The 25,736-nt window shown below is 40.2% G+C and overlaps 1 long non-coding RNA gene across 2 annotated transcripts in view; it reads left to right on the top strand.

Annotated features, from left to right (window-relative positions):
- The window catches only part of LOC134756855 (uncharacterized), an 88,224-nt gene that overhangs the window by 50,065 nt on the left and 12,423 nt on the right, over positions 1 to 25,736 (top strand). Inside the window, exons 3-4 of one of the 2 annotated variants that reach the window (XR_010130169.1) lie at positions 17,532 to 17,653; positions 22,850 to 25,329. The exons of the other annotated variant lie outside the window; for it this stretch is intronic. This is a non-coding gene — a long non-coding RNA (uncharacterized lncRNA). Of the gene's footprint in view, positions 1 to 17,531; positions 17,654 to 22,849; positions 25,330 to 25,736 lie in introns of those variants that run through there. 2 annotated transcript variants of the gene reach the window in all.

The raw sequence follows: 25,736 nt of genomic DNA, 5'->3' as shown, positions 1-25,736 counted from the left end.
TAGGCCATAAAACAAGTCTTAAAACTTAAAAAAATTGAAATAACATCAAGTATCTTCTCTGAGCACAATGGAATAAAACTAGAACTCAATAACAAGAGAAAATTTGGAAATTATACAAACAGATGGAAATTAAATAATATGTTCCTAAATGACCAGTGTGTCAATGAAAAAAATAACAAGGAAATTATTATAAAATTTGAAACAAATGATAATGGAAACACAACATACCAAAGCCTATAGGATACAGTGAAAGCAATACTAACGGGGAAGTTTATAGCTGCCTACATCAAAAAAGTAGAAAAATTTCAGATAACCTAATGATGTGTCTTAAAGAACCATAAAAGCGAAACAAAACAAAACCCAAAGTTAGTAGAAGAAAAGAAATAATAGAGTTCAGAGCAGAAATAAGTGAAATTGAAATGTAAAAAATACATAAGATCAATGAAATAAAAAGCTGCCTTTTTGAAAAGATAAACAAAATTGACAAACCTTTAGCCAGGCTAAGAAAAAAGAGAGAAGACTCACATAAAATCAGAGATGAAAAAGGAGACATTTCAACCAACACCACAGAAATTCAAAAGATCATTAGAGGCTACTAGGGGCAACTATATGCCAATAAATTGGAAAACCTAGGAGAAATGGATAAATTCCTAGACATAAACAACTTACCAACACTGAATCATGAAGAAATCCAAAACCTGAACAGTTCAGTAACAAGTAATGAGATCAAAGCCATAATAAAAGCCTCCCAGCAAAGAAAAGCCCAGGACCTGATAGCGTCACTGCTGAATTTTACCAAACATTTAAAGAAGAACTAACACCAATCCTACTCAAACTATTCTGAAAAATAGAGGAGGAGGGAATACTTCCAAAGTCATTCTACAAGGGCAGTGTTACCCCGACACCAAAACCAGACAAAGACACATCAAAAACAGAAAACCACAGGCCAGTGTTCCTGATGAACATTACCGGAAATGTCATTAACAAAATACTAGCAAACCAAATTCAACAATGCATTGAAAAGATCATTCATCATGAACAAGTAGAATTTATCCCAGGGATACAAGGATGGTTCAACATATGCAAATCAATCAATGTGATATATCATATCAACAGAATGAAGGACCAAATCATGTGATCATTTCAATTATTAATGAATAAGCATTTGATAAAATTTAACATCCCTTCATGATAAAAACCCTCAAAATACTGCATATAGAAGGAACATGCCTCAGCATAATAAACGCCATGTACAACAAAACCACAGCTAGTATCATACTGAATGGGGAAAAACAAAAAGCCTTTCCTCTAGATCTGGAACATGACAAAGATGCCTGTTTTCACCATTGTACTGGAAGTCCTAGCTACAGCAACCAGGTAAGAGTAAGAAACAAACGGCAAAAACATCAAATTATCCTTGTTTGCAGATGATATGATTCTATATTTGGAAAAACCTAGAAACTTCACCAAAAAACTGTTAGAGCTGATAAACAAATTTAGTAGTGGTAGGATACAAAATCAACATATGAAAATCAGTAGCAATTCTATATGTAATAACAATCTGAAAAAGAAATAAAAAAAGTAATCCCACTGATAACAGCTACAAGTAAAATTAAATACCTAGGAATTAACCAGACAAGCGAAAGATCTCTATGATAAAAATTATGAAACATTGATGAAAGAAATTGAAGAGGACACAAAAAATAAAAAGATATTCCATGCTCATGTATCGAAAGGCTCCATGTTGTTAAAATGTCTATACTACCCAAAGCAATCTACAGAATCAACATAATACCTATCAAAACACCGATGACATTCTTCACAGAAATAGAAAAAACAATCCTAAAATGTATATGGAACTACAGAAGAAACAGAATAGCCAAAGCTATCCTGAGCAAAAGAACAAAACTAGAGGAATCACATTACCTGACTTCAAATTATACTACAGAGGTACAGTAACCAAAACAGCATGGTACTGGCATAAAAACAGACACATGGATCAATGGAACAGAATAAACTCAGAAACAAATCCGTGCATCTACAGTGAACTCATTTTTGACACAGGTGCCAAGAAAATATGTTGGAGAAAGGACAGTCTCTTCAATAAATGCTGCTGGGAAAACTGGAAATCCATATGCAGAAGAATGAAACTAGATCCATATCTCTCACCATATACAAAAGTCAATCGATTGGGTCTAGTTTTTAAATTTTGATTTCAAAATGTATTAAAGACTTAAATATAAGACCTCAAACCATGAAACTACATTGGGGAAACTCCCCAGGACATTGGACTGGCCAAAAATATATGGAGTAATACTCTACAAGTACAGTCAACCAAAGCAAAAAAAGATAAATGGGATCACACTAAGTTAAAAAGCTTCCGCACGCAAAGGAAACAATCAACAAAGTGAAGAGACAACCCGCAAATGGAAAAAATGTTTACAAACGATCTCTCTGACAAGAAATTAATATTTGCAAACTATTCATCTGACAAGAGCTCTGGAATATATTAGGAGCACTCTATAGGAAACAAATCAAATAATCTGATTTATAAATGGGCAAAATACCTGAACTGATATTTGTCAAAAGAAGACATACCAATGGCAAACAGGTCTAAGAAAAGGTGCTCAACATAAGTGATCATCAGATAAATGAAAACCTATCTGAATGAAAATGAAAATGAAAATGAAAATCACTACAATGAGTTATCGTCTTGCCCCAGTTAAAATAGTTTTTATCCAAAAGACAGGCAATAAAAATAGCTGGCAAGGATGTGGAGAAAAAGGAACCCTTGTACACTGTTGAGGGAATGTAGATTAGTAAACCATTATGGAGAATAGTTTGGAGGTTTCTCAAAAAACTAAAAATAGAACTACCATATGACCCAGCAATCCCACTCCTAGATATATAGCTAAAAGAAAAGAAGTCAGTATATCAAAGAGGTACCTGTACTCCCGTTTATTGCAGCGCTATTCACAATAGCCAAGATTTGGTACCAACCTAAGTGTCCATCAGCAGATGACTTGATAAAGCAAATATGGTACATACACACAACAGAGTACTAATCATCCATAAAAAACGATGAGGTTCTGTCATTTGCAACAACATGGTTGTAACTGGAAGTCATTATGTTAAGTGAAATAAGCCATGCATAGAAATACAAACTTTGTATGTTCTCACTCATTTGTGGGAGCTAAAAATGAAAACAATTGAACTCATGGAGAGAGAGAGAGTAGGATAATGGTTACCAGAGGCTGGGAGGGGTAGTTGGAGGGTTGGGGGGAAGTAGGATTGGTTAATAGGTAAAAAAATAGAAGGAATGAATAAAATCTAGTATTCGATAGCACTTCAGAGTGACTATAGTCAATAATAGTTTAATTGTATATTTAAAAGTAACTTAAAAAGCATAACTGGATTGTTTGTAAGACAAAGGATAAATGCTTGAAGTGATGGATACCCCATTTATCCTGATGTGATTATTACACATTGTATGCCTGTATAAAAATATCTCATATATTCCATAAATATATACACTTACAATGTACCCACAAAAATAAAAAATGAAGAATTCCCTTCTCTCTGCATCCTCATCAGCATTAATTTTTTTCTTTTTGATAAAAGGCATTCTAACTGGGGTGAGATGATACCTCATTTTGGTTTTGATTTGCATTTCTCTGACAGTGATGTTGAGCATTTTTTTGTATATTTGTTGTATATTTTTTGTATATTTGAGACATGTCTGTTCAGATCATTTGCTCATTTTTAACTGGATTGTTGTTGCTTGCTGTTGAGATGTTTGAGTTCCTTGTATGTTGTTTTTAATTTTAATTATTATTATTAATATTTTAATTTTATTATTTTTAGAGACAGGGTCTTGCTCTGTTGCCCAAGCTGGAGTGTGGTAGAGCAATCATAGCTCACTCTAACCTTGAACTCCTGGACTCAAGCAATCTTCCTGCCTCAGCCACCCAATAGCAGCTGGGATTGCAGGTGTGTGCCATTGTGCTCAGCCTGTATAATCTGGATATAAATCACCTGTTAGATGAATAGTTTGTTAATATTTTTACCCATTCTGTTGGTTGTCTATTCACTCTGTTGATTATTTCCTTGCTGTGCAGAAGCTTTTCAGTTTGGTATAATCTCATTTGTTTATTTTTGCTCTTGTTGCCTGTGCTTTTGAGGTCTTATTCATAAAACGTATTACCAGACCAATGTCCTGAAGCATTTCTCTTATGTTTTTTTCTGGTAGTTTTAAAGTTTTGGGTCTTACACTTCACCCTGTAATTAATTTTGAGTTGATCTCTTTCTCGAAGTTTCGCTCTTGTTGCCCAGGCTGGAGGGCAGTGGCATGATCTCAGCTCACTGCAACCTCTGCCTCCCGGGTTCAAGTGATTCTTGTGCCTCAGCCTCCTGAGTAGCTGGGATGATAGCAGTGCACCACCACGCCTGGCTAATTTTGTATTTTTAGTAGAGATGGGGGTTTGCCGTGTTGGTCAGGCTGGTCCCGAACTCCCGACCTCAGGTGATCCAACCACCTTGGCCTCCCGAAGTGCTGGGATTACAGGTGTGAGCCACTGTGCCTGGCCCGATTTTTTTGTATGGTGAGTATTCATTCTTCTGCATATGGATATTGTATTTTGCCACTTAAGAAGAGAGTGTTTTTCCCCCAGAGTATGTTCCTGGTGCTTTTGTTGAAAATCAGTTGGCTGTAAATTCATGGATTTATTTCTTGGTTCTCTAGTCTGTTCCATTGGTCTATGTGTCACCTTTATGGTAGTGCCATGCTGTTTTGCCTACTAGAGCTTTGTAGTATATTTTGAAGTCAAGCAGTGTGATGCCTCCAGCTTTGTTCTTTTTGTTCAGGATTGACTTTGGCTGTTTGAGGTCTTCTATGGTTGCATATAAATTTTAAGGGTTTTTTTTCTATTTCTGTGAAGAATGTCATTGGTATTTTCATAGGGATTGCATTGACTCTGTAGATCACTCTGGGTACAATGGTCATTTTAAGAATATTGGCCGGGCGCGGTGGCTCACGCCTGTAATCCCAGCACTTTGGGAGGCCGAGGCGGGCGGATCACGAGGTCAGGAGATCGAGACCATCCTGGCTAACACGGTGAAACCCCGTCTCTACTAAAAATACAAAAAATTAGCCGGGCGTGGTAGTGGGCGCCTGTAGTCCCAGCTACTAGGGAGGCTGAGGCAGGAGAATGGCGTGAACCCGGGAGGTGGAGTTTGCAGTGAGCCGAGATCGCGCCACTGCACTCCAGCCTGGGCGACAAAGCAAGACTCCGTCTCAAAAAAAAAAAAAAAAAAAAAAAAAGAATATTAATTCATCCAGTCTGTGAGCATGGAATGTCTTCTTATTTGCTTTTATCCTCTTCAGATTCCTTCATCAGTGTTTTTCTTTTCTTTTTTTTTTTGACATGGAGTCTTGCTCTATCACCCAGGCTGCAGTGCAGTGGCGTGACTTGGCTCACTGCAACCTCGACCCCCAGGTTCAAGCAATTCTCCTGCCTCAGCTTCCTGAGTAGCTGGGATTACAGGCACCCGCCACCACACTTAGGCACTTTTTGTGTTTTTAGCAGAGACAGCGTTTCACCATGTTGGCCAGGCTGGTCTCGAACTCCTGACCTCATGAGCCACCCACTTCGGTCTCCCAAAGTGCTGGGATTACAGGCGTGAGCCACTGCACCCTGCCCATCAGTGTTTTTCATAGATCCTACACTTCTTTGGTTAAATTTATTTCTAGTTTTTTTTTTTTTTTTGTAGCTTTTGTAAATGGGATTGCTTTCCTGATTTCTTTTTTTTTTTTTTTTGATACGGAGTCTCGCTCTGTCGCCCAGGCTGGAGTGCAGTGGCGCGATCTCGGCTCACTGTAAGCTCCGCCTCCCGGGTTCACGCCATTCTCCTGCCTCAGCCTCCCGCGTAGCTGGGACTACAGGCGCCCGCCACCACGCCCGGCTAATTTTTTGTATTTTTTAGTAGAGACGGGGTTTCACTGTGTTAGCCAGGATGGTCTCGATCTCCTGACCTCGTGATCCGCCCGCCTCGGCCTCCCAAAGTGCTGGGATTACAGGCGTGAGCCACCGCGCGCGGCCTCCTGATTTCTTTTTCAGCTAGTTTGGTGTTCACATATAGAAATGCTACTGATTTTGTATGTTGATTTTGTATCCTGCAACTTTGCTGAATGTGTTTATCATCTCTAAAATTTTTGGCAGGGTATAGTTTGGGGTTTTCTGTGTATAATATGTCATGTGCAAACAGTGATAATCTCCTTTGGAGATTTCATATTTGCTTGCTTTTTCATGTTTGATGTGTCCCTATGTTGAGTTCTATGAATCTGGTGGAACAGTCACCTTTTCTCATTTTATGGGTTAGATTTCATAGGGAAAGGCTTATTCATATGGATGGGTCTTGGGGTGTTGGTTTGGTGAAGTGTATTGGCTTTGGTTCTAGGTGGATGCAAAAGTGTAGTCTCTATATAGTTTCGTCAGTTGTAATCCATGCTAGTGATGTTTGCATGTGTCTCAGTGGGCTAGGCTGTAATAGTTTATGGAAGTGGTGGTGCTCCTTTGCTGGGGGTAAACTTGCTGAGCTGTTTCTCAGGTTAGTGGTGCATATATATGCACATGGTGTGTTGGCCAGTTTGGGGTCTGGCTTGCTGGGGTTAGGGCCATAGGGCTATTACTCTGGTTAGGAGAACATGTGTGGTTGCTCAGTCTGCCTTGGGGTGTACCTGGCAGGGGTGGTCCATGGGCTATTTCTCAGGACTGGGACATAGCCATATTGTTTCTTAGCTGGTTTTGGTGTATGTCTGCTGAGGGCAGCCCACAGGGCTATTTCTCAGGTCCAAGATGACATCGCAAGTCTGCTTGGCTGGCTTGGGGATATGTTTGCTGAGTCTCCCATGGGGCTATTCATCAGGCCAGGAGCATAGGCACAAGGCTGCTCAGCTGGCCTGGGTGCATCTTTGCCAAGAGTAGCCCTGCAGGGATGTTTCTCAGACCTTGATAGCAGGCATGGAGCCTTGGGCAGGAACAGGGTAACGGACATGGGGCCTGTTTCTCAGGCTCTGGGTGTGGACGTGTAGCTACTCCACCAGCCTGGGGGCATATCAGTTGTTTGGTGGTTTGCGGACATCTCCTGCTTGGGGCAGGACACACAGTGGCTTGGCTAGCTTAAGGGCGGGTTCACCAGCTTAGGAGTGGGTTTGCCCTGGGTGAACTGGCAGACTGTTCCTCTGGCTGGAAGTATAGGCAGCAGGGGTTGCTTTCCCTGCTGTGCAGGACCCAAGTCACAGCTGATCCTGGTCCCAGGTTCCATGCACCTGGGATTGCGGCATTCAGCAACCCTTGTGGGCTTGACATAATGAAGATGGAGCCACAGTGCTAGGGAGGTGCAGTGGCTACTGGCCCCCAGAGCAGGGTACACTTCAGAGGTGGCTTTTGTCTCAAGATGGCACCACGCTGCAGCAGCTTGGCTCACAGGGGATTGGCGGGGGATAGGCAGTACACATCTTGCTCTTCTAATGCAGGGCAATGTAGCTGTATGAATATTAGGCAGCTCTCTATACTGGGCTCAGGACTTGTGAGGACTGTGGGATTCTCCTGTAGTAAGGACTGTGGGTGTTTGCAGTGGCAGCGGACACTGGCGAGGATCTTCTGCTTACGTTTTCCCCACAAAGGTAAGTCCTACCTGATTCTAGGCTAATCCAATCTGGCGAGGGAGGTGGGGCTTCAGAGGCTGGGTGCCTCCTCACTGCTCCCGTCACCACAGGCACATCTCCACTCCCCCACTGCACTTCACCGCTCTCCCCTCAATACTCCAGTCAAATCTTAGCTGTTTATTCATTGCCTTGTTCCTTTTTGTAGTGGACACAAATGCCAGGTGTTTCTAATCAGCCATCTTGCTGCTGTCACTGAGCTGCCCTGTAAGTATTATTAGGCCTAAAACATGCTGCCTTGATATCTTAGAACCTTAAAGGACTCCAAAGGCCTAACCATGAGTTCACCAGCTCTGCCCAGTTATGTTCACCCCCACTCACTAGTTTCTCTATCAGCTGGACCAGCTGTACCCAATCCATAGAATTATTCAAACAAGCCAATCACATCCTCCCTGAGGCACCAACACCTCATCATGTTATTATAAAACCTGTCTCCTATGGCCCCTGTTTTTTCACTCTACTTCTGAGTGCAACCTCATGCGGCCCTGCATAGTGTGCGGAGTCCTCCTTCTGTGAGTGGTGAATGTACATGTGAGTAGTAAAATGCTGTCAATCTCTTCTGTCCAGTGTTGGGTGTAGGGTGTTCAGCCATCCCCAGAATCCTAAAGTGGGACCCTCTTCCTTGCCAATAAGTTGAAAAAGAGGTGAGCAGAGCACCATATTACCCATCCAAACAGCTCCGGCTCCCTGCAGCTGCTGCTGCCCTCTATGTGGCTGTAACAGTTCTATCACCCGCTAGCCTGACCTCTTGCCCCCAGCAGAATCACCATGTTCTGCAAATCCTGCACCTGCTCCTGCCGGTGCACTACTTACCTCACAGATAACCCACAACCACTGCCCTCCCACCAAATCATTAAAACCATCTGCTGCAAACTCCTCTCCAGCAACTTGCCTGGCCTTTGCTCCTCTGCCTCAGAGCTCAGCCAAGGGCTGAGCCAAAAATAGTCTCATGTCTTTTTGCAGGGTAGGCCGTTAGCATAGGTTTATTTACTGGTTTGGGACTCATTGATGAAGGGTGCTTGTGCGGACAGGACAGTGGGATCAGTGTCTTCCTGAACAAGGGCGCATTCATGTAATGATCACAGCTAAGCCTGGCATTTCTCACGATGGGGCATGGATCATCACATTTGCCCTTACTGCCTCGTGGTTGAGAGCGAACAGCAAACGAGGGAGATGAAGTACACGAAAAGCCTCTGTGGACACTGGAGGGCTGCACAACTATCAAGGATTCTTCTTCATTTGTTTCTAGAAAACTTGCTTTAAGCCAGACCCTGCTTTCATTATAATGCTGCAGAGCCACAATGATGGCAATAGAATTTCTTCAAGGAACTGTTCATGGCTACCAATTCATACGTACCCATGGGTCCTATCGCCTTGTAAAGAAACATGTGACTGACATGCCACTGGTGTGAGACTTGTCCCTCCACACAAGCCTTATGAAAGAGCTTTGCTGTGTCTCATACTCAGAAAATACTAGTGAACATCTCAAATATACCAAGGTGCCGGGGACAGAGGTGCATAGTTGCTGCGACTCAGCGGCAACACTTTTACAGGTGAGCACCTTTGTTAATGCCCAAGAGCTAGAATTTCCAAGAAGTTGGGCAGGCAGCCCCAGAGTAGTGTCAGGCAGCAAAACCACCGGAGCTCACACAGCCGGTTACCGACCGGTGCAGAAGCGTGGCGAGTAGCGGTAGATGGCAGCCAGAGACACTAGAGGGCAGCACGCCCCCACCCAATACTCCTAGTCCTGCGACGTCTCGGCCCCGCCAGGGGTCCTGGGCCAAACGCGGGGGCTCACGCCTGAAAGCCTAACACTTTGTGAGGCCGAGGTGGGAGACGTGATTCAGCCCAGAAGGTCAAGACTAGCCTGGGCAACATGGCGAAAACTGGTCTTTACAAAAATTACAAAAATCAGCCGGGTGTAGTGGCGAGCGCCTGTAGTCCCAGCTACACAGGAGGCTGAGGTGGGAGGATTGCTTCAGCCCAGGAGGTAGAGGCTGCAGTGAGCCGTGATCGCGCCACTGCACTCCAGCCTGGGTGACAGAGTGAAACTCCTTGTCAAAAAAAAAAAAAAAAAAAAAAGTAATCTGCTCCAGTGGTTCTCAATCCTGCCCTTACGTCAGAATCTCTGGGAGGCTTGTTAAAAACAGGACTAGCTGTAGAATATGTGGTGCTTGTAAAATGAAAATGTAGGCCTTTTGTTCAAAAAGTAGGGAAAAAATGCCATTAAGAGTATTAAAATATAATTCTTTTCCCTTTTTACTTTGGTCTCTCTCCTCTCTCAACTTCTGATGTTTTTTGTTATTTAATGTTGTTCTAAATAAAGGAAAATTGAAACTTTAAATAATCGGCATGAATTTTACTATTCATCTTTATATTGCACATTGTCAGTTTCTTTTTAATAGATGGGGTATGATTTATTCATTCATCCAACAAATTTTGAGCCCTTCTGTATGCCAGACACTATTCTTGATACTAGGAGTACAGAAAAGAACATACTGATATAGAGCTTACATTATAGAAAGAGAGCAGATGATAAATAAATGGATAAATACCGTAGTGTCAGGGAGTGATAAATGCTATGAAGAAAGATGAAGTACCTTCTCAAATCTCTGAGACTTGGTAAGGGGAAAAAGATGTAGAACATATATGGGACACTTACTAGAATTTTTTAAAGACTTTGTGGTTGGTTGCTATTAGAGACTGGTGGTCAGGGTATGGCATGGTAGGGAGAGAGCCCTACTCATACTCTTTTGTGCTGTTTGATTTTTTTTAATTTTATTATTATTATACGTTAAGTTTTAGGGTACATGTGCACAATGTGCAGGTTAGTTACATATGTATACATGTGCCATGCTGGTGCGCTGCACCCGTTAACTCGTCATTTAGCATTAGGTATATCTCCTAATGCTATCCCTCTCCCCTCCCCCTACCCCACAACAGTCCTCAGAGTGTGATGCTCCCCTTCCTGTGTCCATGTGATCTCATTGTTCAATTCCCACCTATGAGTGAGAATATGTGGTGTTTGGTTTTTTGTTCTTGCGATAGTTTACTGAGAATGATGATTTCCAATTTCATCCATGTCTCTACAAAGGACATGAACTCATCATTTTTTATGGCTGCATAGTATTCCATGGTGTATATGTGCCACATTTTCTTAATCCAGTCTATCATTGTTGGACATTTGGGTTGGTTCCGAGTCTTTGCTATTGTGAATAGTGCCGCAATAAACATACGTGTGCATGTGTCTTTATAGCAGCATGATTTATAGTCCTTTGGGTATATACCCAGTAATGGGATGGCTGGGTCAAATGGTATTTCTAGTTCTAGATCCCTGAGGAATCACCACACTGACTTCCACAATGGTTGAACTAGTTTACAGTCCCACCAACAGTGTAAAAGTGTTCCTATTTCTCCACATCCTCTCCAGCACCTGTTGTTTCCTGACTTTTTAATGATTGCCATTCTAACTGGTGTGAGATGGTATCTCGTGGTTTTGATTTGCATTTCTGTGATGGTCAGTGATGGTGAGCATTTTTTCATGTGTTTTTTGGATGCATAAATGTCTTCTTTTGAGAAGTGTCTGTTCATGTCCTTCACCCACTTTTTGATGGGGTTGTTTGTTTTTTTTCTTGTAAATTTGTTTGAGTTCATTGTAAATTCTGGATATTAGCCCTTTGTCAGATGAGTAGGTTGCAAAAATTTTCTCCCATTTTGTAGGTTGCCTGTTCACTCTGATGGTAGTTTCTTTTGCTGTGCAGAAGCTCTTTAGTTTAATTAGATCCCATTTGTCAATTTTGGCTTTTGTTGCCATTGCTTTTGGTGTTTTAGACATGAAGTCCTTGCCCATGCCTATGTCTTGAATGGTACTGCCTAGGTTTTCTTCTAGGGTTTTTATGGTTTTAGGTCTAACATGTAAGTCTTTAATCCATCTCGAATTAATTTTGGTATAAGGTGTAAGGAAGGGATCCAGTTTCAGCTTTCTACATATGGCTAGCCAGTTTTCCTAGCACCATTTATTAAATAGGGAATCCTTTCCCCATTGCTTGTTTTTCTCAGGTTTGTCAAAGATCAGGTAGTTGTAGATATGCGGCATTATTTCTGAGGGCTCTGTTCTGTTCCATTGATCTATATCTCTGTTTTGGTACCAGTACCATGCTGTTTTGCTTACTGTAGCCTTGTAGTATAGTTTGAAGTCAGGTAGTGTGATGCCTCCAGCTTTGTTCTTTTGGCTTAGGATTGACTTGGCGATGCGGGCTCTTTTTTGGTTCCACATGAACTTTAAAGTAGTTTTTTCCAATTCTGTGAAGAAAGTCATTGGTAGCTTGATGGGGATGGCATTGAATCTATGAATTACCTTGGGCAGTATGGCCATTTTCACGATATTGATTCTTCCTACCCGTGAGCATGGAATGTTCTTCCATTTGTTTGTATCCCCTTTTATTTCATTGAGCAGTGGTTTGTAGTTCTCCTTGAAGAGGTCCTTCACGTCCCTTGTAAGTTAGATTCCTAGGTATTTCATTCTCTTTGAAGCAATTGTGAATGGGAGTTAACTCATGGTTTGGCTCTCTGTTTGTCTGTTATTAGTGTACAAGAATGCTTGTGATTTTTGTACATTGATTTTGTATCGTGAGACATTGCTGAAGTTGCTTATCAGCTTAAGGAGATTTTGGGCTGAGACAATGGGGTTTTCTAGATATACAATCATGTCATCTGCAAACAGGGACAATTTGACTTCCTCTTTTCCTAATTGAATACCCTTTATTTCCTTCTCCTGCCTAATTGCCCTGGCCAGCACTTCCAACACTATGTTGAATAGGAATGGTGAGAGAGGGCATCCCTGTCTTGTGCCAGTTTTCAAAGGGAATGCTTCCAGTTTTTGCCCATTCAGTATGATATTGGCTGTGGGTTTGTCATAGATAGCTCTTATTATTTTGAGATACGTCCCATCAATACCTAATTTATTGAGAGTTTTTAGCACGAAGGGTTGTTGAATTTTGTCAAAGGCCTTTTCTGCATCTATTGAGATAATCATGTGGTTTTTGTCGTTGGTTCTGTTTATCTGCTGGATTACATTTATTGATTTGCATATATTGAACCAGCCTTGCATCCCAGGGATGAAGCCCACTTGATCATGGTGGATAAGCTTTTTGATGTGCTGCTGGATTCGGTTTGCCAGTATTTTATTGAGGATTTTTGCATCAATGTTCATCAAGGATATTGGTCTAAAATTCTCTTTTTTGGTTGTGTCTCTGCCCGGCTTTGGTATCAGGATGATGCTGGCCTCATAAAATGAATTAGGGAGGATTCCCTCTTTTTCCATTGATTGGAATAGTTTCAGAAGGAATGGTACCAGTTCCTCCTTGTACCTCTGGTAGAATTCGGCTGTGAATCCATCTGGTCCTGGACTCTTTTTGGTTGGTAAACTATTGATTATTGCCACAATTTCAGAGCCTGTTATTGCTCTATTCAGAGAGTCAACTTCTTCCTGGTTTAGCCTTGGGAGGGTGTATGTGTCGAGGAATTTATTCATTTCTTCTAGATTTTCTAGTTTATTTGCATAGAGGTGTTTGTAGTATTCTCTGATGGTAGTTTGTATTTCTGTGGGATCAGTGGTGATATCGCCTTTATCATTTTTTATTGCGTGTATTTGATTCTTCTCTCTTTTCTTCTTTATTAGTCTTGCTAGCGGTCTATCAGTTTTGTTGATCCTTTCAAAAAACCAGCTCCTGGATTCATTAATTTTTTGAAGGGTTTTTTGTGTCTCTATTTCCTTCAGTTCTGCTCTGATTTTCATTATTTCTTGCCTTCTGCTAGCTTTTGAATGTGTTTGCTCTTGCTTTTCTAGTTCTTTTAATTGTGATGTTAGGGTGTCCATTTTGGATCTTTCCTGCTATCTCTTGTGGGCATTTAGTGCTATAAATTTCCCTCTACACACTGCTTTAAATGTGTCCCAGAGATTCTGGTATGTTGTGTCTTTGTTCTCGTTGGTTTCAAAGAACATCTTTATTTCTGCCTTCATTTCGTTATGTACCCAGTAGTCATTCAGGAGCAGGTTGTTCAGTTCCCATGTAGTTGAGCAGTTTTGAGTGAGTTTCTTAATCGTGAGTTCTAGTTTGATTGCACTGTGGTCTGAGAGACAGTTTGTTATAATTTCTGTTCTTTTACATTTGCTGAGGAGAGCTTTACTTCCAAGTATGTGGTCAATTTTGGAATAGGTGTGGTGTGATGTTGAAAAAAATGTATATTCTGTTGATTTGGTGTGGAGAGTTCTGTAGATGTCTATTAGGTCCGCTTGGTGCAGAGCTGAGTTCAATTCCTGGACATCCTTGTTAACTTTCTGTCCCGTTGATCTGTCTAATGTTGACAGTGGGGTGTTAAAGTCTCCCATTATTATTGTGTGGGAGTCTAAGTCTCTTTGTAGGTCACTCAGGACTTGCTTTATGAATCTGGGTGCTCCTGTATTGGGTGCATGTATATTTAGGATAGTTAGCTCTTCTTGTTGAATTGATCCCTTTCCCATTATGTAATGGTCTTCTTTGTCTCTTTGGATCTTTGTTGGTTTAAAGTCTGTTTTATCAGAGACTAGGATTGCAACCCCTGCCTTTTTTTGTTTTCCATCTGCTTGGTAGATCTTCCTCCATCCTTTTATTTTGAGCCTATATGTGTCTCTGCATGTGAGATGGGTTTCCTGAATACAGCACACTGATGGGTCTTGACTCTTTATCCAATTTGCCAGTCTGTGTCTTTTAATTGGAGCATTTAGTCCATTTACATTTAAAGTTAATATTGTTATGTGTGAATTTGAACCTGTTGTTATGATGTTAGCTGGTTATTTTGCTCGTTAGTTGATGCAGTTTCTTCCTAGCATCGATGGTCTTTACAATTTGGCATGATTTTGCAGTGGCTGGTACCGGTTGTTCCTTTCCATGTTTAGTGCTTCCTTCAGGAGCTCTTTTAGGGCAGGCCTGGTGGTGACAAAATCTCTCAGCATTTGCTTGTCTGTAAAGTATTTTATTTCTTCTTCACTTATGAAGCTTAGTTTGGCTGGATATGAAATTCTGGGTTGAAAATTCTTTTCTTTAAGCATGTTGAATATTGGCCCCCACTCTCTTCTGGCTTGTAGAGTTTCTGCTGAGAGATCCACTGTTAGTCTGATGGGCTTCCCTTTGTGGGTAACCCGACCTTTCTCTCTGGCTGCCCTTAACATTTTTTCCTTCATTTCAACTTTGGTGAATCTGACAATTATATGTCTTAGAGTTGCTCTTCTTGAAGAGTATCTTTGTGGCGTTCTCTGTATTTCCTGAATCTGAATGTTGGCCTGCCTTGCTAGATTGGGGAAGTTCTGGATAATATCTTGCAGAGTGTTTTCCAACTTGGTTCCATTCTCCGCATCACTTTCAGGTACACCAATCAGACATAGATTTGGTCTTTTCACATAGTCCCATATTTCTTGGAGGCCTTATTCGTTTCTTTTTATTCTTTTTTCTCTAAACTTCCCTTCTCACTTCATTTCATTCATTTCATCTTCCATCACTGATACCTTTTCTTCCAGTTGGTCTCATCGGCTCCTGAGGCTTCTGCATTCTTCACGTAGTTCTCGAGCCTTGGCTTTCAGTTCCATCAGCTCCTTTAAGCACTTCTCTGTATTGGTTATTCTAGTTATACATTCGTCTAAATTTTTTTCAAAGTTTTCAACTTCTTTGCCTTTGGTTTGAATTTCCTTCTGTAGCTCGGAGTAGTTTGATCGTCTGAAGCCTTCTTCTCTCAACTTGTCAAAGTCATTCTCCATCCAGCTTTGTTCCGTTGCTGGTGAGGAGCTGCATTCCTTTGGAGGAGGAGAGGTGCTCTGCTTTTTAGAGTTTCCAGTTTTTCTGCTGTTTTTTTCCCCATCTTTGCGGTTTTATCTACTTTTGGTCTTTGATGATGGTGATGTACAGATGGGTTTTCGGTGTGGATGTCCTTGCTGTTCGTTAGTTTTCCTTCTAACAGACAGGACCCTCAGCTGCAGGTCTGTTGGAGTTTGCTAGAGGTCCACTCCAGACCCTGTTTGCCTGTGTATCAGCAGCGGTGGCTGCAGATCAGTGGATTTTCGTGAACCGCGAATGCTGCTGTCTGATCGTTCCTCTGGAAGTTTTGTCTCAGAGGAGTACCTGGCCATGTGAGGTGTCAGTCTGCCCCTACTGGGGGGTGTCTCCCAGTTAGGCTGCTCGGGGGTCAGGGGTCAGGGACCCACTTGAGGAGGCAGTCTGCCCGTTCTCAGATCTCCAGCTGCATGCTGGGAGAACAACTGCTGTCTTCAAAGCTGTCAGACAAGGACATTTAAGTCTGCAGAGGTTACTGCTAACTTTTTGTTTGTCTGTGCCCTTCCCCAAGAGGTGGAGCCTACAGAGGCAGGCGGGCCTCCTTGAGCTGTGGTGGGCTCCACCCAGTTCGAGCTTCCCGGCTGCTTTGTTTACCTAAGCAAGCCTGGGCAATGGCGGGCGCCCCTCCCCCAGCCTCGCTGCTGCCTTGCAGTTTGATCTCAGACTGCTGTGCTAGCAATCAGCGAGACTCCGTGGGCGTAGGACCCTCCAAGCCATGTGCGGGATATAATCTCCTGGTGTGCCATTTTTTAAGCCCGTCGGAAAGGCACAGTATTAGGGTGGGAGTGACCCGAATTTCCAGGTGCCGTCTGTCACCCCTTTCTTTGACTCAGAAAGGGAACTCCCTGACCCCTTGCGCTTCCCGAGTGAGGCAATACCTCGCCCTGCTTTGGCTAGCGCACAGTGCACTGCACCCACTGTCCTGCGCCCACTGTCTGGCACTCCCTAGTGAGATGAACCCGGTACCTCAGATGGAAATGCAGAAATCACCCGTCTTCTGCGTCGCTCACGCTGGGAGCTGTAGACCAGAGCTGTTCCTATTCGGCCATCTTGGCTGCCCCCATTGTTAGTTTTAAATGTAAATATCAGAGCACTTCACTTTCATGCGGTATCACTAACATTACAGAATTCATATTCTGGATGCATGCACATCTACCGACACTATGGAAGTCAGTGGCTTCCATAACATGCTTACCTTGTACTCACTTTGAGTCTTGCTGAACTCAGACATTGGTCCACCAGAATTCTGTGTTCATGGGGCATTGCAAATGCTATATTTGAATGGTGACAGACATATTGCATCTATCTCCTCTGCTCATGCGCATACTACATTATTTCACTGGACATGGCTACAAATGACAAGTTCAAAGACAAAATTAGACTCTGCACTCCCAGAGCTCATTCTCTTTCAGAGGTTATGGGCAATGGGAAACACATTCAGAGATATTGTAGGGCTATCCCATGCAAGCTGTTTAAGAAGCTTGAATCTGGATCCGGCCAAAACCACAGACTACGGCTCAAATATGGGCCTCAGCAAGACCAGAGTCCTTCTTTTCTGGGAAGTTACAGCAAAGGGCACCTTATGCTATTCTGGGGTGTATGCAACTAGCATGGTAGTTGAGTGGTTTCTTTGGAATTAGACCTAGATTTGAATCTTACTTTTACAACTTTTTTGTGACCTTGGGCAATTTTTTTCCCTTTCTGCATTTCAGACTTTTTAAAAAATCTGTAAAATGGAGCCAATAGTAATATCAACTTCACAGAATGCTTGTAGGATTAAATGGGATGTTGTAAATTAAGTTTAGCACTGTGCCTGGCGTACGTTGGTGGCTATAATAGAAGAAAAGCTATGACAAAACACAAACCTAAGGAACACTCTCACTAAAGACTTCTTCTGGCCCCGCTACCTGCTTATCTTGCTCTTCATTGCCTTTGTTTGGTAGAGAGTGGAGTGAGCAACACAACTGGAAAACAGGAAGACATTGAAAGCATTAAAAAATGGTAAAATGAAAGTAAAACCGTCACTATTGGAACGTGGTATGACTGTATTCCTGAAAAACCCAAGGTAATCAACTAAAATTTACTACTACTAGTAGGTGGGGGAGAGAGAGAGAGAGGGAGAGAGAGAGAGAATTCAGTCAGGTAGCAGAATATAAAAATTAATTTGCAGAAATAAAAGACTTTTGTGTATACAAATGACAATTAGAAGATATATTGGAGGAGAAGATCCCCTTTACAATAGCAACACAAGGAATAAATACCCAGAAACAAAATATGTAAAACCTTTTTGAGAAAAAAGGTAAATCATTTTCAAATGTATAAATGCAATCCTTTCTTTGGAGACAGAATCTTGCTCTGTCACCCAGGCTGGAGTGCAGTGGCGCAGTCTTGGTTCACTGCAACTTCGCCTCCCAGGTTCAAGTGATTTTCCTGCCTCAGCCTCCCTAGTAGCTGGGATTACAGGCACCCAACACCACACCTGGCTAATTTTTGTATTTTTACAAAATACAAAATAGGGTTTCACCATGTTGGCCAGGCTGGTCTTGAACTCCTGACCTCAGGTGATCCGCCTGCCTCGGCCTCCCAAAGTGCTGGGATTACAGGCATGAGCCACCATGCCTGGCCATAAATGCAATCTTGAACAAATAGATATACCATATTCTCAGGGATAGAAAGACTCAACAATTCTTCCCAAGGTAATTTATAAACTAATGTGATCCCAACAAAAATGCCAATAGATTTCTCTGGTTAGGGGGCCCAATTAGACAAGCTGATTCTAAATTTATGATTGAAGGTAAGCAAAAATATCCAGGAAAACTCTTAAAAGAAAGGACTATGATAGCACTGAGATTAGTGCTGTCAGTTAATAAGAGACTATATAGTCTTAATAATTAAAACAGTATGGTACTTATGCATAAACTGACAGACAAACAGAGCAGAACAAAATATCCAGGAATAGAGCATGTATGTGTTAGTATACGAGAGAGGTAGCATCTCAAATCAGTAGAATAAACATGTATCTTTTGAATAAGTGGTTTTAGGACAACTGGCTAGCCTTCTTGAAAAAGATAGGCAAATTCATAGGTTGTATCATATACTTGGGTTAACTTCAAATTAATACAGGATTTAATTTGAAAAAATCATATATAAATAGTGCATACATGAAAATAGTAGAAGAATACATGGAATGATTCTTTTAGAACCTTATTGAGAGGAAAGACTTTCTAGTTAAGACAATGAAACCATAAAATAAAGGATTAATTTATTCTACTACATAGAATAAATATAGTGTGTTTTGCATAGTATAACACACTATAAGCAAAGCCAAAAGACAAACTACAACCTGAAAAAGTTGCAAACCTTATTAGACAAAACACTGATTTGCCTTATATGTAAAGAGTACCCAATGATCCAACAGAAAAATTGGGAAATGACATAAACAGTCCACAGAAAAAGAAATACTAATGACCCCTAAAGACATGAAAAGATGGTAAAACTTATAAGATAGATGCAAATTAAAATCACACCTTTTTTTCTCACAGCAGATTGACAAAATTCAAAAGTTTCATGGCACACTCTTTTGGCAAGATGAGGAGCTACTGCAATCTCACACTTTGTTGGTGAGAGTGCAAAATAGTACAATTCCTGTGGAGAAAAATTTTAGAAGTATTATTATTAATTTCAAATATATTTTCCTTTTGACCCAATAATACCAATTCTGATAATTATTCTCACATTTAAGTCTGTCTTGACAACAGCTTTTCAGAGGACCCAAATTAACACATACCCTTTGTGTGTGAAAGGTGGGAAAAATAAGAATATATTCATATTTGCCTATATTTATACAAAAAAACACCAGAAAAATATAGAAGAAAAGAAGATAGGGGAAGCAATAGAAGCGGGATGGTGGTATGGGTTAGGTGGAGAAAGGGAAGAGGGCAACACTTTTGAAACCGTGTGAGTGTATTATCTATGCAAAAAAAAATTAAAGTCTCTTAAGGTAACTCTTGGAGAAAGATTTTTAAAATTTATTGTGGCCGGGCATGGTGGCTCATACCTATAATCCCAGCACTTTGGGAGGCTGAGGTGGGTGTATTACTTGAGGTCAGGAGTTAGAGACCGGCCTGACCAACATGGTGAAACCCCGTCTCTACTAAAAATACAAAATTAGCCAACCATTGTGGCGCATGCCTGTAATCCCAGCTACTCGGGAGGCTGAGGCAGGAGAATCACTTGAAACCAGGAGGCAGAGGTTGCAGTGAGCCGAGATTGAGCCATTGCACTCCAGTGTGGGTGACAAGAGCAAAACTTTGTCTCAAAGTAAATAAATAAATAAATAAATAAATAAATATCTATTGTGAAATACAGTCATGTGTCACTTAGTGACAAGGATACATTCTGACAAATGAGTCACTGGACAATTTCATTGTTGTGCCAGCATCATAGACTGTATTTACACAAACCTAGATGGTATAGCCTACTACATGCTGAGGCTATATATTGTGTAGTCTATTGCTACTAGGCTATAAATCTATACAGCATGTTACTGTACTGAACACTGTAGGCACTTGTAACAAAATGGTAAGTATTTGTATGCCTGAACATAGAAAAGGTACAGAAAAAAAATACAGTTTAATCTTACGAGACCACCATTGTGTATGCAGTCCATCATTAACCAAAAAGTTATTATGTGGTACATGACTACAATTATAGACTCATGGAAAATTACAAAGATAGTACAGAGAGGACATATATGCCTTTTGCTTGGGTTTTCCCCAATGGTTACATTTTATATAACTGTAGTAAAATAATCAGAACCAGGAAATTTACATTTATATAATGTATGTGATAACTTTATGCCATTTTATCACATGTGTAGATGTGTGTAACCACCACTGCTATCAAGGTACAGAACTATTCCATCATTATAAATAATCAGGAGAAAGATTTTGATTGTACATACTAGAGAGAAAGCTAACAGCTGTGGTGTTAGGAATTTAGGTCTGAACCAGGGCTCAAACCCAGAATGATTTGTTTTAAAGAAAACATTTTGTGGTGCATTTCTCCAAGGTAAGGTTGCGGAGGCTTCAGTCAAATAGATCAATAAAATGTCCCTGTCCCCATCCTCATTTTGAGATTGGCTGAGACATGCTAGGATTTAAGATTAAAAGCTGTGTTTTATTATGGAAATTCATCAAGATAATAGCCGTTAAATAACACCAGGTGCTAAATATTAAGAAAGCTAATTTGAAAGCTGATTCTTAATTCTGAACATTAAATCAGCCTTACAAAGGTTTCAGCTCAGGTTTCAGCTGAGGTTTCAGCTCAGATTTCAGTATCTTTATGCCGTAAGAACAAGTTATAATGAATTAAATTAAACTCCCCAAGAGACTGATTCCTAGGATCAGTCAACAATGCATAAGAGCCTTGCTGATGGGAATGTGAATTGTAAAAACTCTTCTGGAGGGAAATTTCCTTAGAGATATCAAAGGCTTTAAAATATGCCAATTTTCAGACTTAATAATTTCACTTTTTGAAATTTTTCCTAAGGAAATAATTGTGTGTATAAAAATTGATTACCTAGTATGTTCATCAAATGATTTATGAGAAGAAAACTGGAAACAACCTACGTGACTGGTTTGAACCTAAAAGGCTAAGGACTTGCAGAGAGGAAGGTCGGACAAAAATCTTTTATGGAGTAATAGTTAGCTATGTGTATTCATACAAGATATATAAAAAATGATTAAGGAAGAATGAATAAAAATGATTTAAAAATGACGAAGTAGGTAAATAAGTAGGAAAATAAAAATGGAAAATATTCTTTCTATACATGAATACACATTTAATCTCAAAATTCTATTTACAATTACACATTAAAAAGGAATCCTCACTGAACTAAATTTAGTAAGTGGATGATGGAGTGTGGAGCCAGGTTTCTTACGACTGGAGTGGGAATTTGCAGATGAGCAGGGGAGGAGGCTAGCATGATCCATGTACTAGTGGATTACAGTTGGCAATACCAGTATAACCTCATGTTTAGCTTAATATAGATACATATGGTTACAAATAGAAATATGTAGAAATATTTACAAATATGTGTATATATACCGGTTGGTATACATACCTATTTCCTTGCTCTGTCCGCTGAGAGGATCTAAAAGACCAGGAGCACCAGTAGCAATGAGCATATCTAGCTCTCAGAGTTCTGTTTTTTTTTTTTTTTTTTTTTTGAGATGGAATTTTGCTCTTGTTGCCCAGGCTGGAGTGCAACGGCGCGATCTCGGCTGACCGCAACCTCCGCCTCGTGGGTTCAAGTGATTCTCCTGCCTCAGCCTCCCAAATAGCTGGGACTACAGGCATGCGACACCATGCCCAGCTAGTTTTGTATTTTTAGTAGAGACGGGGTTTCTCCATGTTGGTCAGGCTGGTCTCGAACTCACAACCTCAGGTGATCCGCCCATCTTGGCCTCCCAAAGTGCTGGGATTACAGGCATGAGCCACCGTGCCCGGCCCACAGTTTGGTTTTTAATACCATCCTCCAATAAAACGAAGCAGGGCTTCTTAGAGAAATGGCTGATTTTAGGACTGGGTCAGAAAACATGCAAGATGAGCTTGAAGCATCTTCTAGTGCCAGAAAGAAACAAGTGCTAAAAAAAAAAAAATTGGTGGAGATGTCAAAGGAATTCAGAAGTCAACTGCAAGAGTTCCCAATGACTAAGCCTGGAATAATTTGAGAAACAAAATAAACAAAGCAATGTTGGATTACCATCCAAAGGATAAAACAAATATCACAAGTCTACACTGATATAAATAAATGATTGAATAAACAAATAAACGGGGAGAATAAATAAGTAAACGGGAGAGAAGAGTGTGTACCCTTGATATGATGTGATGAAAATGGCATTTTAGATTTGTAGTCTTTCTCCCCAGAACCCATAACCCCAGTCTAATTATGAGAAAAACATCAAACAAATTCCAGTAGAGGAGCCTCCTACAAAATATTTGACCAATATTTCTCAAAACTGTCAAGGTCATAAAAAACAAGGAACATCTGATAAACTGTCACAGGCAAGAGGAACCTGAGGATTTATGACAACTAAATGTAATGTGGGGTCCTGGATGGGATCCAGGGATGGAAAATAGCATTGGGTAAAAACTAAGGAAATCTGAGTAAAATGTGGACTTAATGAATAATGATGTATCAATATTAGTATATTGATGGTAGCAAATGTACTATACTAATGTAAGATGTCATCAACAGGTGACTACATGCAAAAATGCAGCTGGACCTTTACCTTATACTATACACAGAAATTAACTCAAAATGAGTCAGAGACCTAAATGTAGAGCTAAATAAGACTCTTGGCAGAAAACATCAGGGAAAAATTTTATGGCATTGGATTTGGCAATGATTTCTTGGCTATGACACCAAAAGCACAGATGATACCAAAAGATAAAGATGTAACTTAAACTTCATCAAAATCAAACTTTTGTGCATCGAAAGACACTATCAACAGAGTGAAAAGTCAACCCACAGAATGGGATAAAATACTTGCAAATCATATATCTGATGAGGGATTGCTATCCAGAATATATGAAGAACTCCTACAACACAGCAACAACAACAACAAAAAACAAACAATCCAATGTGAACATGGGAAAAAGACTTGAGAAGGCATTTCTTTAAAGAAGATATAGAAATAAGCCAAACCGGCCGGGTGTGGTGGTTTACGCCTGCAATCCCAGTACTTTGGAAGGCCGAGGTGGGTGGATCACCTGAGGTCAGGAGTTGGAGACCAGCCTGGCCAACATGGTGAAACCCTGTCTCCACTAAAAATACAAAAAAATTACTGGGAGCGGTGGCGGGCACCAGTAATTCCAACTATTCTGGAGACTGAGACAGGAGAATCGCTTGAACCTGGGAAGCAGAGGTTGCTGTGAGCGGAGATCGTGCCACTGCACTCCAGCCTAGGCAACAAGAGTGAGACTCCATCTCACACATACACAAAAAAAAAGCCAAACCACACTGAAAGATGTTTGATATCAGGAATTAATAGGGAAATTATGCAAATCCAAACAACAGTGATTTGTACTTCACACCCACTAGGATGGCTAATATTAATAATAATAATAATTGTTGGTGAGGATGTGCAGAAATTGGAACCCTGGTGCACTGCATCTGGAAATGTAAAATGTTACAGTTGTTGGGGGAAACAGTATGGCAGTTCCTCAAAAAATTAAAGGATTACCATATGATCCAGCAATTCTACTTTTGGGAATATATCAAGAATAATTGAAAATGGGAACTTGAAGAAATATTCGTACACCCATTTGTAGCAGTATTGTTTACAATAACCAAAAGGTGGAAACAATCCAAATATTCTTCAGCAGATGAAGAGATAAACAATATATATAATAGAATATTATTCAGCCTTAAAGAGGGATGAAATTCTAATACATGCTACAACATGGATGAACCTTGAAGATTTTATACTAAGTGATATAAGGATACAAAAGGACAGATATTATATGATTCCACTTATGTAAGGTACCTAGAATAGTCAAATTCATAGAGACAGAAAGAATACTTGTTAGCAGGGACTGGAAAAAGGGAGTAATGGAGAGTGATTGTTTAATGTGTACAGAGTTCCAGTTGGGATAATGAAAATTTCTGGATATGGATGGTGGTGATGGTTGTACAGCAGTGGGAATGCACTTAATGCCAGTGAACTGTACACTCAACAATGATTAAAATGGCAAATTTTATGTTTTGTATATTTTACTACAATAAAAATATATATGCAATTGGGTGTGAGGTACATGGAAACTGTACTATCTTCTCATTTTTTCAGTAAATCTAAAAACGTTCTAAAACTAAAATCTATTTAAAAAAAATTAATCCTTGTTTCCCAAAGGGTTAAACATAGGTACCACAGGACTCAGCAATTCCATTCCTAGATATTTGTCCAAGAGAAATGAAAACATATGTCCACACAAAAATTTGTACACAAATACTCACGACAGCATTATTTATAATAGCCTCCAAATGAAACCAACCTAAATGCCCAGCACTGAATATCCATTCTTTGTTGTATATCCATATATGGAAATATTATTTGGCAATAAAAAGGAATGAAGTAGTTATATATGTTGCCACGTGGATGAACCTTGAAAAGATGCAAAGTAAAAAGAGCCAGTCAGAGAAGACCACATACTGTATGATTCCACTTATATAAAATGTCCAGAATAGGCAAATCTGTGGAGATAGAAAATAGATTAGTGGCTGCCAGAGGCTGGTTGAAGGAAATTTGAGGAGTGATTGCCAACGGGAATCACTGGAGTTTCTCTTAGAGGGATGAAAATATTCTAAAATAATTTTGGTGATGGTTGCAAAATTCTGAACATACTAAAAATCATAGAATTGTATATTTTAACTGTACTCTTAAAACTTACTTTTAGGATGGAAATTCCACAACTGGAGAAGTAATCCAAGATTACATGCCACTGTTTCCACCTAGAACCTTGCTCTGGAACCCCAATAATTTATAAATTTCGCTGCTTTATGGTGTCCCATATGTCATGAAGGCTTTGCTCATTCTATTATATCCTTTTATTTATCTGACTGGATTATTTCAAAATAGTTATCTTCAAATTTAGAGATTCTTTCTTTGTTTGGCCTAGTCTATTGTTAAGGTGTTTGAATGTATTTTGCATTTCATTAAATAAATTATTGAGTTCCAGAATTTTTGTTGGTTCTCGTTTATATTTATCTATCTCTTTAGCAAATTTCTCATTCATATCCTGAATTGTTTTCTGATTTCTCTGTATTGGTTTTCAGAATTCTCTTGTATCTCACTGAGCTTCATCTAAATCAATAATTTGAATTATTTTTCTGAGATCTTGTGAATTTCTTTTTAATCATGACCTGTTGCTGGTGAATTATTGAATTCCTTTGGAGGTGTAATATTTCCTTGTTTTTTCATGTTTTCTGTGTCCTTACATCGATGTCTGCACAATTGGGACAACACAATTGGTCCCTCTTCCAATTATTTGAATTTACTTTCATAGGGGAGGACTTTTTCCTGAAGATGTATCTAAGGTGTTGGTTTGATGACACACTATGGCTTGATTCTGGGTGCATGCAGTAG

The sequence above is a fragment of the Gorilla gorilla genome, chromosome 13, assembly GCF_029281585.2.
Source record: "Gorilla gorilla gorilla isolate KB3781 chromosome 13, NHGRI_mGorGor1-v2.1_pri, whole genome shotgun sequence".
Lineage (NCBI taxonomy): Eukaryota > Metazoa > Chordata > Mammalia > Primates > Hominidae > Gorilla > Gorilla gorilla.
This window is presented reverse-complemented; position numbering and strand designations above follow the sequence as displayed.